This window comes from Hevea brasiliensis, chromosome 3 (assembly GCF_030052815.1).
Source record: "Hevea brasiliensis isolate MT/VB/25A 57/8 chromosome 3, ASM3005281v1, whole genome shotgun sequence".
NCBI classification, from domain to species: Eukaryota; Viridiplantae; Streptophyta; class Magnoliopsida; order Malpighiales; family Euphorbiaceae; genus Hevea; species Hevea brasiliensis.
This window is the reverse complement of record NC_079495.1, coordinates 65,079,394-65,093,447: the sequence shown is the minus strand read 5'-3', so window position 1 is coordinate 65,093,447 and position 14,054 is coordinate 65,079,394. Positions and strand designations below refer to the sequence as shown.

Genomic DNA, 14,054 nt, shown 5'->3' with positions numbered 1-14,054 from the left:
AAATGAACAGTTACTGTTCATTTGGTCATTCTGCAGAATTGGCTTACAGGGTACCCGGATTGGGGCCAACTTTTGGTCCACTTGCTTTGGTCTTTTGGGCATGGTTTCTTCAGCAAAAATGTGCCATTATAAGTCTAGTTTCATGTCCAATTGGCCAAACACCAATTGGACCTACACAGCCAAAGATATGGCAGTCCAAACAGGCTGGACTCACAGCCTCATTTCTGCTGTCTTTAGGCAGCCTACCAAAACTCTTTGTAACCCTCTAATGCACTTCAAATTATGGTCAACTTACCTCAAATGGTCACTAATTGACCATTAAAATGTTCTTTCAACATCACATACACAAAGTCCAAATTTCTCTCTAAAACCCTAATTCTCAAATAACCATTAATGCACACACATCAATTCAACATACTTAATGATGTTTATGCCTCATACTCATGTTCAAGACCACCCATATACAACTTAAATTCATTCAACACTCATCAAAACTTCCATCACTAAGGCTGCCAACAATTTTTAAGTGGTCCATACATGGATATGTTCTTTTGATTTCATGAATTTCTAACTAAATCCATATACCTAACTTCAAATTTAAAGAGAAAAATGGAGAGATATAGCACTAACCTTAGTGGCAGAATTTTCTCTTGTTAATTCTTCACTTTCTTTTGTTTTCTTGGCTGCCAAACACTTCTCCTTGGTGTGGGTATAATTTTTAGTGAAAGGAGTAGGAGGAATTATGGTGAAAAGAGGAGAGAAATGAAGCTTTGGTTGAAAATCAATGGAGGTTTGGCTATGGAATTTGAAAGCTACGGGTGAGCTTTGTGAAGGTGATGGCTGCTGGAATTTTAGGAGCTTTTGTTGTATTCTTATACATATTTTATTAGTTAATTTAAGTGTTGACTAAATGTGATTGGTGGGTAAGTGTTTAATGACATCATATGATGTCATAATTGGTATTTTCTTCCATTTTTTTTTCTTCTCTTCTCTACTCATTTTCAATTTAATTTTTAGCATTATTTATTCATATTTTAGATCATAATAATTATTTACTTAACTAGACAAGTCGGCCAAAAATCACCTGTGAAGGCGAAATGACCAAAATGCCCTTCGTTTGGCTTAACGGGTCAAAATTGTCTGTACCGATTGAAAAATTTTTCTAAATATTTTCTTGGCATTCTAATGCCATAGGAACCTCAATGACCCTTCTCTGGAGTCCCAAAAATTATTTTATGAATTTTTCCCCGGGTCTAGGGCTCCTCGTTGCGAGAACCGCAACTTCACTCTGGTTACCCATCGCTTGGGCACCGGCTCGTTTAACTTGGTTGTATTTTATTTCAAAAATTTTTCCTAAATTTTTCTTATTAATATTTGAGTTAATTATGGTTCCTGACTTTAGTTTAAATATTTTTCCGGACGTTCTAGCTGTCCGGACCGACACCGGTCACCGGAACAGTAGAATGTACGGAGTTGCTACCGAGAGGGTGTTACACGGACATTTCGCGAAGGATTGCAGTAGTCCACGCTGGCCTGGATCTTTTGCTACATCGGAAGGATCAGCTCAAGTCTCTGCACCTAGAGGGTCACCATCAGCTGCTAGAGGTAGAGGCAAAGGTAGGGGTCCTGGTAGCACTACTGGGAGTCAGAGCACTATTAACCAGCCAGTATCCAGTGGCGGACCAGTCAGAGTGTATACTATGCGTCAGAGGGAGGAAGCTGAAACATCAAATGTAGTAGCTGGTATTTTCTCCATCCTTGACCAAGATGTGTATGTGTTATTTTATCCTGGCTCCACACATTCGTATGTTAGTGCTAGTGTGATGTGTTCTAATGCTATTCAGTGTGTACCAATGGACTATGATGTGCTTGTAACTAGTCCATTAGGCTAGGAAGTCAGGGTAAATAGGTTATATAGGGATTGTCCTTTGGTGATCTAAGGACACACCTTTTTGTTTGATTTAATTGAAATGCCCTTCAGAGATTATGACATTATCTTGGGCATGGATTGGTTAGCCAGGCATCATGTGATGATTGACTGTAGACTGAAGACAGTCACTTTTGGTCTTCCTCAGTATGGTGATGTAGTAATACATGGGGAGAGACAGTTATTGCCTTCAAACATCATTTCAGCTGCACTAGCCAGGAAAATGATTAGAAAAGGATGTGAGGCGTACTTGGCACATGTGATAGACACCCAAGTGGGGAGTCTAGCACTAAGGGACATTCCTACTGTATGTGACTTTCCGGATGTATTTCCTGAAGAATTGCCAGGATTACCTCCAGAAAGAGAAGTGCAGTTTGAAATTGATGTTATGCCTGGTGTAGACCCAATCTCCATAACACCATATAGAATGGTGCCTGCAGAACTAAAAGAATTGAAAGTGCAGTTGTAAGAGCTGCTTGATAAAGGCTTCATCCGCCCTAGTGTATCACCTTGGGGAGCGCCGGTGTTGTTTGTAAAGAAGAGGGATGGCACTCTCCGGTTATGCATTGACTATCGGCAGTTGAATAAGGTAACAATAAAGAACAGATACCCATTGCCCCGCATTGACGACTTATTTGATCAGTTGAGAGGTGCAGCTGTGTTCTCCAAAATAGACCTGAGATCAAGTTATTATGAGTTTAAAGTACAAGAGCAGAGTATAGCTAAAACTGCCTTCAGAACCCGCTATGGCCATTATGAGTTCTTGGTCATGCCATTCGGGTTAACTAATGCTCCGGCTGCTTTTATGGATCTGATGAACACTATCTTCAGACCATACCTCGACCAGTTTGTTGAGGTATTTATTGATGATATATTAGTCTATTCGAAGAATGCAGAAGAGCATGATAGACATCTGCGGATGGTACTGCAGACTTTGAGGGAGAAACAGCTATACGCCAAATTGTCAAAATGTGAATTTTGGCTGAAGGAGATATCCTTTTTAGGGCACATAGTATCAGCAGAGGGTATTAAGATAGATCCTAGCAAGATTGAAGCTGTCCTTAATTGGAAGCCACCCAGAAATGTCACAGAGATTCGCAGTTTTCTGGGGTTAGCTGGATACTACCGTCGATTTGTGAAGGGATTCTCTATGTTGGCATCTCCATTGACCAAGCTACTTAGAAAGGATGTGAAATTTCAGTGGATGGACAAATGCCAGCAAAGTTTTGATGAATTGAAAAAATGTTTAACAGAGGCTCCAGTCCTGACTTTACCCACACCGGGTAAAGAATATACAGTTTACAGCGATGCTTCTCACAACGGGTTAGGTTGTGTGTTGATGCAAGATCGAAATGTCATTGGCTATGCATCACGCCAGCTAAAACCGCATGAGAGGAATTATCCGACACATGATTTGGAGCTTACAGCTATTGTGTTTACTCTTAAGATCTAGAGACATTATTTGTATGGGGAGAAGTGCTACATCTACACAGATCATAAGAGTTTGAAGTATTTGGGCACCCAAAAAGAGTTGAATTTGAGACAGAGGAGATGGTTAGAGTTGATAAAAGACTATGATTGTCTGATAGACGATTTATAACTCTCTCTGGAAAACTCCGATTTAGGCGATTCTTGAACCGATGGAAACCTAAGACATAGTAGAACATTTCGTATGAAGGAAATTAGACCAAATTATGGACTTAACTTGATCAAATTACTGAACGAAGTTGGATAAAAAATCTGCTAGAACCAAAATAGCAGTATGAACAGTGCACGTGAACAGTAATTATATTTTGGCTATAACTTGAGCTACAAAACTCCAATTAGGGCGGTCCAAAAATGAGAATACACTTAAGACAATAAGGAACATTTTATATGAAGGAAGGTTTGACAAATTCTAACAGTAGATTGACCAATGGAATAGTGCAACTAAGAGCACCAAAACTAAAATTTGACAATTTTGCAAAAAGGACTTAAGCTTTGAGAAAATGACCAAAACCAACAAATTTAATGACCAAAATGTGGTATGTGGGTGAAGTTGGAGTTCCCATACCTATTAAGCCTTAAAAAGTCAACAATTTGACTTGAATAGTGCAGTGAATAGTAACCCGAAACACAAAAACTTCGAGAACGTCGAATTTAACGCAATAGAACTAGTAAAAAATGAAGTTAAATTTATTTTTGGATTTATGCTAAGTTATGGTACTGAAACACTGCGAAACTGTGTGTTTCAGCTGAAAAAGACTTGGAATTTTGAAGAGACTGAGTCAAGGCTTCAAGGAGACTCAAGTCAGGTTTGTGCACAATAATAATTGTTTAAATATTTTAATCTCAAAAATTTGACTTCTTGATTAATTATGTACTGTGTTTGTAACAGCCCGATCCTTCTCCAGTTAGTATTGTCCGCTTTGGTCCATTTCTCGATTTGTGCGTGTCATCCTTGCGCAGGGGCCATGCTAATCTTCTCTGTATCGTTCCAATTTTATATTTGTGGTATCAGAGCCGCTCCGCGTGCAACCTTGAACGATGGTGGGGCAAACCTCAGCGAGGACGCTGAGTCCCATAAGGGGGGTGGATTGTAACACCCTAGGCAAATCCCACATCGATAAAACACGGGAGAGATGCTGGGTTTATAAGTTGATGGTTTGTAAACCCTATTGACGCGTTTTAAAACCGTGAGGGCCTCTGCCCAAAGCGGAAAATACTAACTGGAGAAGGATCGGGCTGTTACACTATTGGTGGATGGGTATGAAAAGAAATGTAGCAAAATTTATTTCTAAATGCCTAACTTGTCAGCAAGAGAAGGCAGAGCATCAAGTACTAGCTGGTTTGTTACATCCACTACCAATACCGGAATGGAAATGGGAGAGAATAACTATGGATTTTGTGATGGGACTTTCGAGGACACAAAAGAGCCATGATGCAGTATGGGTCATTGTTGATAAACTAACCAAGTTTGCTCATTTTCTGCCTGTCCGGATGGACTGTAGTTTAGAACGATTGGCCAAGTTGTACATTGATGAGATAGTAAGACTGCATGGAGTGCCAGTATCCATCGTATCAGATAGAGATCCTAGGTTCACTTCTAGATTCTGGGGTAGTCTTCAGATAGTCCTAGGAACTAGATTGAACTTGATCTGACATTCCACCCACGCATGATGGCCACCGAGAGGGTAATTCAGATGTTGGAGGACATACTACGGGCTTGTGTGATTGAGTTTGAGGGCAGTTGGGACACACACTTGCCTTCGATTGAGTTTGCTTACAACAACAGCTGCCAATCAAGCATTGGGATGCCTCCATATGAAGCTTTGTATGGTAGAAAATGTAGAACTCCATTGTGTTGGGATGAGGTAGGCGAAATAAAGATGATTGGGCTAAAAATTGTTCAGCAAACTGAAGAGAAAATCAGATTGATCAGTGATCGACTTAAGATTACATCAGACTATCAGAAGTCCTATATTGATCTGAAGAGAAGAGAATTGAGTATGCAGTGGGTGAGAAAGTATTCCTCAAGGTTTCCTTTTGGAAGAGAATTATGAGATTCGGCAGAAAGGGGAAACTGAGTCCTTGTTTCATTGGGCCATATGAGGATTTGGAGAGAGTGGGTCCTTTGGCATATCATTTGGCACTACATCCATAGTTTGAGAAGATATATAACGTCTAAAATGTGTCTATGCTGAGGAGATATAGATCTGACCCATCTCATGTACTACCAGTAGAAGAGATTGAGGTGAATCCAGACCTCACATATGAGGAAGAACCCATAGAGATTCTGGCTTATGAGGTGAAGCAGCTGAGGAACAAGCATATACGGCTGGTAAAAGTGCTGTGGAATCATCATTCGGGCCAGGAGGTTTCTTGGGAATGAGAGGAGGACATGAGGAGACAGCAACCACAGCTGTTCAGAGATTGATACTAGGAAAAAATTTTGAGACAAAATTTATTTTAAGGGGGGGAGAATTATAACACCCCTATTGGCATAGCCTGGTATATTTTACTGTTCCGGTGACTGGTGTCGGTCCAGACAATTAAGAGAATTAGAACCACATCTAAGACACCTAGTTAAGCCCTGAACACAAATAATTAGTAATTACCAAATAGTTAAGTATAAAGAAAAAAAACAAAACACAAGAAGTTAAATGAGCCGGAGTCACAGCGATGGGTGACTTTCTCAGGAATGACTACGAAGTCAGTCTAAACTCAAATTTAAAACCAAAAAATGTGACATCGCAGTCCTTAGGACTATTGCAAACACAGTGGAAAAGAGAATATCACATAGAAGAATTGTTAAGCAGGTCAAATAATTAGGTCAGGAATCCAGAAGAAATATCGAATAACTTGCAAACCGGATTGAACCAGCGAGGGCCAATTTGGTCAATTAACCCCTAGAGCTGACTCCTGACCTAACTGTCCACTAAAATTGGAGAAAAGAAAATTTTGAAATCAAGAATTAAATTAAAGAACTAATGGAAAAATAAATGAAAAAGAAAAAGAAAGAAAAGAAAAAGTTTATTTGCATCATGCATGACATAAGCATTATGCAATAAATCTAATATTTAAAAATTGAAATTTGGGATAAATCCTAATAATTAAAAGACAATAGAAAAAGAAAAAATTTCATTCTTCTTCTTCATTTTCATCCGACCATCTCTCTCTTCCCTTTGCTTTCTCTCTCAAAACTCCATGGAAACACAATTCCAAGCTCTTGTGAACCCAAAAATCAGCCATAAAACTTATAGGTTTCTTAATTAAATCTTGTATTTGGACCTTGCTAAGAAACTTAGGAACAAAAAGAAGAGAAAAGAAGGGGAATTTGGGAAGAGGGAAAAGCTCTAATTGAGGTAAGTAATTGAATTTGAAAATTTTAATTTATATGTTGTGTTTGTAGCTCAATTAAACTAGAAATCAACTTAAAATCAAACAAAAACAATTGTTGAGGGACCAAACATGAAATTCGCCCAGCTAGGGTTAGGGTTTGAAATGAATTAGTTTGAAGTGTTTAAATGGTTATTTGAGGTGCATTAGGTGTAGAGATCATGAATGTGCACTTTGAATGCATTAAATTGAACTTTATGTGTAGTTAGGGTTTGAGCATTTTGAAGAAATTGGAGAAAAATTTGAGAATTGGCCAAATGATGTAGTTAACCTTATTTGAGTTGAGTAATGGTCAATTGTGACCATTTGTGGTGTGTATGAATTGTTGGACCAAGTTCCAATTCAGATTGGTGAGGGTCAATCTGCAGCAGCTTGACCTAGGTCCATTTCAGGGACCAAAATTGAAAATTTACCAACCCAATTGGTGTGAGGCCAATTGGGAATGAAAATAGACGCAAAATGGCACTTTTTTCATTTGGGAATCATGCCCAGAAAGTGGCCATAACTTAGTGAACAATTAGGCCAAATCCGGAATTGGGCAAACTGACCTGTACAAAAATGACCAAATGAACAGTAGTTACGTAATTGACCATAACTTGGTCTAGGAAGGTCCAAATGACATGAATTTTATACCGATAGAAAGTTGATACATAGCCCTACAACTTTCATGAAGAAAACAAACCCAAATTTTGACTATAACCTGTTTGAAAAACTACTTGCAATCAACCCACAAAAACTGCCAATAACCAGGAATTTGCCCAGAATTCTGGGTAACACCAAATTCGGTCAGTCATGTTCAAATGGCCATAACTAGGGCTACAAAACTCCAAATGGAGTGATTCAAAAAGGGAAATAAAGTTAAGACAATAAGGAACAACTTCTATGAAGAAAACTTAGCCAAATTATTACAGAAACATGACCAATGGAATAGTGCAAAATAGAGCACCAAATCTGAAATTTTGGAATTTCACCTAAGAGACTTAAGATTTGAGGAAAACAACCAAAACTAATAAGTTAGGTAACAAAATGTGGTATGTGGGTGAATTTGAAATTCCCATACCTATTAAGCATTAGAAAGTCAACAAATTGACTTGAATAGTGTCATAAATAGATTTGAAATTATTTTTGGATTTATGATAAATTATGATACTGAAATACTTTGAAATTATGTGTTTCAGTCGAAAAGAATATCGAGAAAGAACCCAAAGCATCGAGTCAAGGCCAAGAGGCGACTCGTATAAGGTTTGTGCACAACATAGAAATTTCTATAAATTTTCTTCTGGAAATTGTTTTGAATGAATTGTGATATTAAATTGTGACTTAATTGTATTGAAATGTTTATTATGCTTTTGATTTAAATTGTTGAAAGTTTACTTGTATGTATTTGAAATGGCAATAAATGTTTAGTAAATTGCTAAGACAGTTTTGAAACCACAGTATCATGACCATATATTTGAATGCCTCACTAGCATGACTAGTGGGGGAAATTAGTTTTGAATTTTTATTCCTTCTCTGATTGAAGTGTTGAGGTGTGTGCCAGTAGAAGAAGAAATTTGAATAGGTACCCATATATTTGAGCTAGCTAGCCTTGTGATTTCTCATAAGCCTCTGGCTATTGAGATGAATATTGTTTCGAATGGCATGATATAACTCTGTGTTTTTATGAAATTCATTTTGAGACTTCCTAAATAAAATTGTTTGGACTAAAAGTTTATAAATCATGTTTTGTATTTTTCTTTCATTTTCGGTACTGTATTTCAATAATGTGATTTGAATTATGCATAAATTGTTATTTTAGTATGTTGTGCACCACTGAGTCATAGTACTCAGCGATGGCTATTATTGTTGTCACAGATATAGAGACTAGAGGAGTAGCAGAGTGAGTTGCTGAGGATCTTGAAGCCACATCCTTGAAGTTGTCACAGATATAGAGACTAGAGGAGCAGCAGAGTGAGTTGCTGAGGATCTTGAAGCCACATCCTTGAAGTTTTATCGTGTATATTTTATACCCTGGTTGTAATATTTAGTTTGATGTATGTAAATGTACATATATGTAATAACTGGTCATGAGCAGTTGTATAGAGCTATAATAATATTATTTTGGTTTTGCTAATGTAAAGTTTGGTTGATAAATGTAAATTATTTTTATTTTAATGAAAAATGAATGGAATTATTGAGTCTTATTTTTTATGACAATTGAATTGAGAAATGATGTTGAATTGTGTCGAGGTAGTAATGAGTTTGATGAACTAAGATATTGGAAGTGTTTTTACAGGTTTTTGAAAAGCTGTTTTCTTAAAATACAGACGGCACTCTGCTGAAATTTTTCCAAAATTTGCATAAAAATAAAATGGACAAAAATTTGAATTATTTTTTAAACTTCTATTAAATGTAAGAAAATGCTCACCACTTCCAGAAAGTAAGAAAATGGTTTTAAAATCTCTTGTAGGGTACTTAATGAGTTATTGGTAGGTGAAGTTCGGTAGTTCATTAGGTATTCTACAGGATCATGTTATGCCTTACAGAGGGGTAAGGTATAACAGATGGTCACTTTGATTTTTATTTTGCTTATTTCAATTAATTTTTATCTTATTTTTAGTCCTCAAACTGACTTTGAATAATACTATTCACTGACTGAAAATAGTACTATTCAGAGCTCAGAAGTTTGTGACATTACAGTCTATCACATGAGCTAGGTAAGCCTCACACCCCTTCCGAATCATCCTTCTAGTAAGTGTAGCTGAAATGAGATTAGATGGCAATAACTACCTCTCTCCATGTATTACCACATCTGCGTACTCGGGAAGATCAAAAGTGACTGTCTTCAATCTACAGTCATTCATTGCATGGTGCCTAGCTAGCCAATCCAGGCCCAAGATAATGTCATAATCTCTGAAGGGTATCTCAATCAAATCTGACAAAAATGTGTGCCCCTGAATCACCAACGGACAAGCCTTATACAATCTATTCACCCCCACCTCTTGTCCTAAGGGACTGGTCACCAGCACATCAAAATCCATTTTCATGCAAGGAACAGCAGCAGAGCTGACAATGCTAAAACTAACATATGAATAGGTAGAGTTGGGATCAAACAATACATATACTTCCTGTTCAAATATTGAGAATGTACTGGTAACTACATCTGAAGTCTCCGCTTCTTCCCTCTTAAGCATGGTGTACACCCTGGCTGGTGCACCACTCTGCTTAGGGTGGTTCACTGTGCCTTAACTACCAGTAGCACTGCCTCTACCTCTGCCTTTGCCTCTGCCTCTATTAATTATTTGTGAACCTGTCATAGCAGAACCTTGAACTGATCTGTTAGCTGTGGTAGGTGGCACGAGTCGATGGGCACTGGTGCAATCCTTAGTAAAATGTCCCGTTCCACCATAATTGTAGCAGGCTTGTATGGCCTTATAGCATATCCCTCCATGTACCTTGCCACAAGTTTCATAGGTACAGACAGGAAAGGAATTCTTGGGCACTTATTGACTCGATCTAGGTGGCTTCTGTAATGTGGATCTCCCTTTACCAAATCTACGCGTACTGGGTCCTTCAAAGTGCTTTCTCTTTCTTGAACCACTGCCTGAACTCTAACCAGCAGTCTTCCCACTATTCTCTCTTTCTCCTGTTCCCTTCTCAGGTGTCCCTTCCAATTGTATTCTTTCTAACTCAAGGGCCTGTGAGATTAACTTTGAGAAGTTCTCATGCCAAAATCCAACTACTTGCAACCTCAAACTAGGCCTCAAACTAGCCTCAAATCTCTTGCATCGATCTCTGTTGGTGGTAAGCAGACTCCCTGCATAATAGCTTATGCGAGAGAAATCTCTCTCATGCTCAGCTAGAGTTCTATCCCCTTATTTCAAGCTCAGGAACTCTTGTAGCTTCATGTCCACATATGTGTCTGGTACGTATTTCTGCCTGAATTCCCTCAGAAAATCATCCCTAGTCAGAATAGGGGGTTCCACCAGGCTATTTGTCATGGTCTTCCACCATTCATACAGATCCCCCTATAGTAGTGACACAGCATATTCAAATTTCAGAGCATCTGTGCATTGTAGCTTCCTGAAGACCCTTTCCATTCTTTCTAACCATTGTTCTACTTCAAGTGGGTCTACTGTACCCTTAAATTCTATGGCCCTATACTTCGTCAGTTTTTCGTACTGTCTTGCTGGGGGTTGGGCTTGCACTAATGTTTTTGCTTATATATTACCAGCCATCTGTTGGAAAAGTGTAGCCATCTGTTGTGCGTGTATAGGTGGAATCTGTGCAGTCGGCCCTCCTGCACCCTAAGGGGTTGGGGCCTCTCCATGAGCTTCAACTGCAGCTAATTGCTCCACAATGTGATCTCCTTCCTCCATATCAGTTCACAAAGATTTCTACCTCCTGAACCACCAACACAAAGAATTTTCCCTATTAGTCCACTTTCATGATGTAATTGTGCTATATGTATCAATCAATGACATTTGAGCACTTGTACTTGTCAGAAAATATTTCAAATTTACAATTCAAAACTTGCATAAAACTCGCTCTGATACCACTAAAACATGTCATATCTTACCCCTCTATAAGATATGACATGATCCCGTAGTATACCTAATGAATTACCGAACTCCGCCTATTGATAATTCGTTAAATATACAACAAGAGAATTTTAGCGAATCCAATTTATTTTTAAATTAAATAATCGCCAAACAGTTGAGAAATAAATTAAGTGTTGGGAAATCAAAGAATTTTATTCCATATTATTTTTCAGAAAATCTACGTGGTGACAACTATAATTTTATTAAATTCAAAATATTGTTTAATTGCTAACAAATCATGAAAACAATACAACATTGTTTAATTGCTAACAAATCAATTATTTTTAATCACATATTTAACAAAATATTCATAAAATACAAGTGTTGCCAACATCCACACAGTTTAAGTCATGACACAAAATTTCACGATCAATGCCGCATTGTACACCATGACAAAGCAATCTCATCACCATTAACTGTTATTAATGAGGGAGGTGGCTAGCTATCAATATGAGTACTCATCCAATCTCAACCTCAACTGGCAAGCCAGAGAGGGAGGTAACATAATCAAATATCAAACCCCAATTAGCCGTTACTAATGGGGAATACCGTAAGGGACTATCATGCCAACTGTGATTTCAAAACAAATCTCTAAATAATTTTTCATTCAAATAATCATAATTACAAATCAAATAATCGCATTCAAACATCACAAATCCACGTAAGTGGTTGGCAACACATCAAGTTTTCAAAACACTTCTAAATACATTCAAAACCAGCTCACCCCTTTGCTACAATAAAATCAATTAGCCAACATCCGCCTTTCCATAATTATAAACCCATTTCACATTTCAAAGTTCTCAAAACAATATATAAAATTCTCAATTACAAAAGAAAAGCATAATTGACTCATATAAAATCCATTCAATCTAATTACAAAGTTTAAAACAAAAGAGAAATCTAGTTGTGCATAAACCTTCTTTCAATTCCCTCTTCTTGTCTTAGTTCTTCCCTTCTTTGGAAGTCTTCTTATCCATTAAAAATACACAATTATAAAGCTTTAATACTCATTGTAAGTTCCACTCATAGCTAACCAAACAAATTTCTAATGAATTTCAAATTTATAGTTGATTCTGGGTTCTGGACAGTTTTGGACCTTGACCTTAGAACCCAATTTCTCACTAGTTGCAGTCATAATTTGGCAATGTAACCCCTATGAAAGTTATTCCGCTATGTTTTATCTTTAATTTCTTTTTTGAATCACTCAATTTGAAGTTCTGGATCTCTAGTTATGGTCAAAATACTAGACACTGTTCCGAGTGTCATACCCTGCAATTCTAGGTTTTCTAGATTTTTACGTTAAATTTACATTCTATAACCGAGCACTTTATGCTCAGAATTTGGATTAGGTCCCTAAAACAATGTTTTAGGCCTTTGTCTTAAGGTTCCAAATCATTTTGAATCACCTAAATTAGAGTTTTTTAAAGGAATTATGCCCTTATTACTATCCGAAAGTCAAAGAGCAAATTACTTAGTTGCAGGAAATTTTAGTTTTCAAGTTGTTTTTCTCTAACATTTCAACCAATTTGCCCTCACATCTGGGTTTAGGTTCAAACATGAAAGTTATAGTTCTATGTATTATGAGTATTTTGGCTTTGGAATCACTTAATTTTCTTTTGTATAGCTTGAGTTATGGCAATTTTTTCAAAAATGGTCGGATGACCATTTACTCACATTTTCCAGGTTCAGTCTAGAATCAGGGTAGATTCTTGGACTTACTTTGTTCAAGCAATTTGATTAAGCTAGGGTCATAATTTGGCTTCATGATATGCATATGAATTGTTTCTCTGTGTCTCAAGATTACACAGGTTTAATAATTACCCAATTTGGAGTTTCCTAGAGCAAGTTATGCTTAATTGATTAGGTACTATTCATTTGGTCAGTTTTTCCCAGGTCCAGAATTGTAATTCCAGATTCAAGCCCTAATTGAGGTATGTTATGGTCATTTTCTATCACACCCTACCCCTGTAGACGGGTAAGGGGTGTTACATTTTCTGGGCAAGTGTCTGACATGAAAGTTTGAGCATTATGTCTTAAGTTTCATTACCTGTTGGTTTCACACTAATTGGAGCTATGTAGCTCAAATTATAAACTTCTAAACACACTGGACTCAAGCTGTCTAGATTCAAAACCTAATGCACCCTATCCAATTCATTAATTTCCCCACCAATTCAATATCATTTCTCATTCAATGCACATCAAATGACCATAATTTAACATCAATAACCCTAATTGCACTTCATACCACAAAAGCCCTAATTTCTCATCTTCCCCTTACAAGCAATTTCAAGCAATTTCAAACATACAATTCATGCAAACACTTCATGCAATACTAGATGTAACACCCTCACCGTAGGTAGTCTGTATGTTCTACTGCTCCGATGATTAACGTCTGTTCGGACAGTCAGAATGCCTGGAACTACACTTAAATGATAGTGAGGAGACATAAAATGATGGAATAAATGATAAGAAAATACAAGAAAAATTAAAGAAAAATAAAAGAGATAAAATGCAACTAGGTTAAACGAGCCGGAACCGTAGTGATGGGTGACAGTATCGGGAAGTCACTGCGTAGACGGTTGACGATCCCAAGACCACGGGGAACCCTAGGAAATATTTTTGGGACTTAATTAAAGGTCTACTAAGATATAAATGAATTGAAAATGTCA

General features: G+C 37.4%; 1 non-coding gene across 1 annotated transcript; it reads right to left on the bottom strand.

The window, feature by feature from the left end:
• Positions 1 to 4,329: 4,329 nt before the first annotated feature.
• On the bottom strand, positions 4,330 to 4,437 carry LOC131178875 (U6 spliceosomal RNA). Its single transcript, XR_009147883.1, has one exon. It is a non-coding gene; the product is annotated as a U6 spliceosomal RNA (small nuclear RNA).
• Positions 4,438 to 14,054: the final 9,617 nt, after the last annotated feature.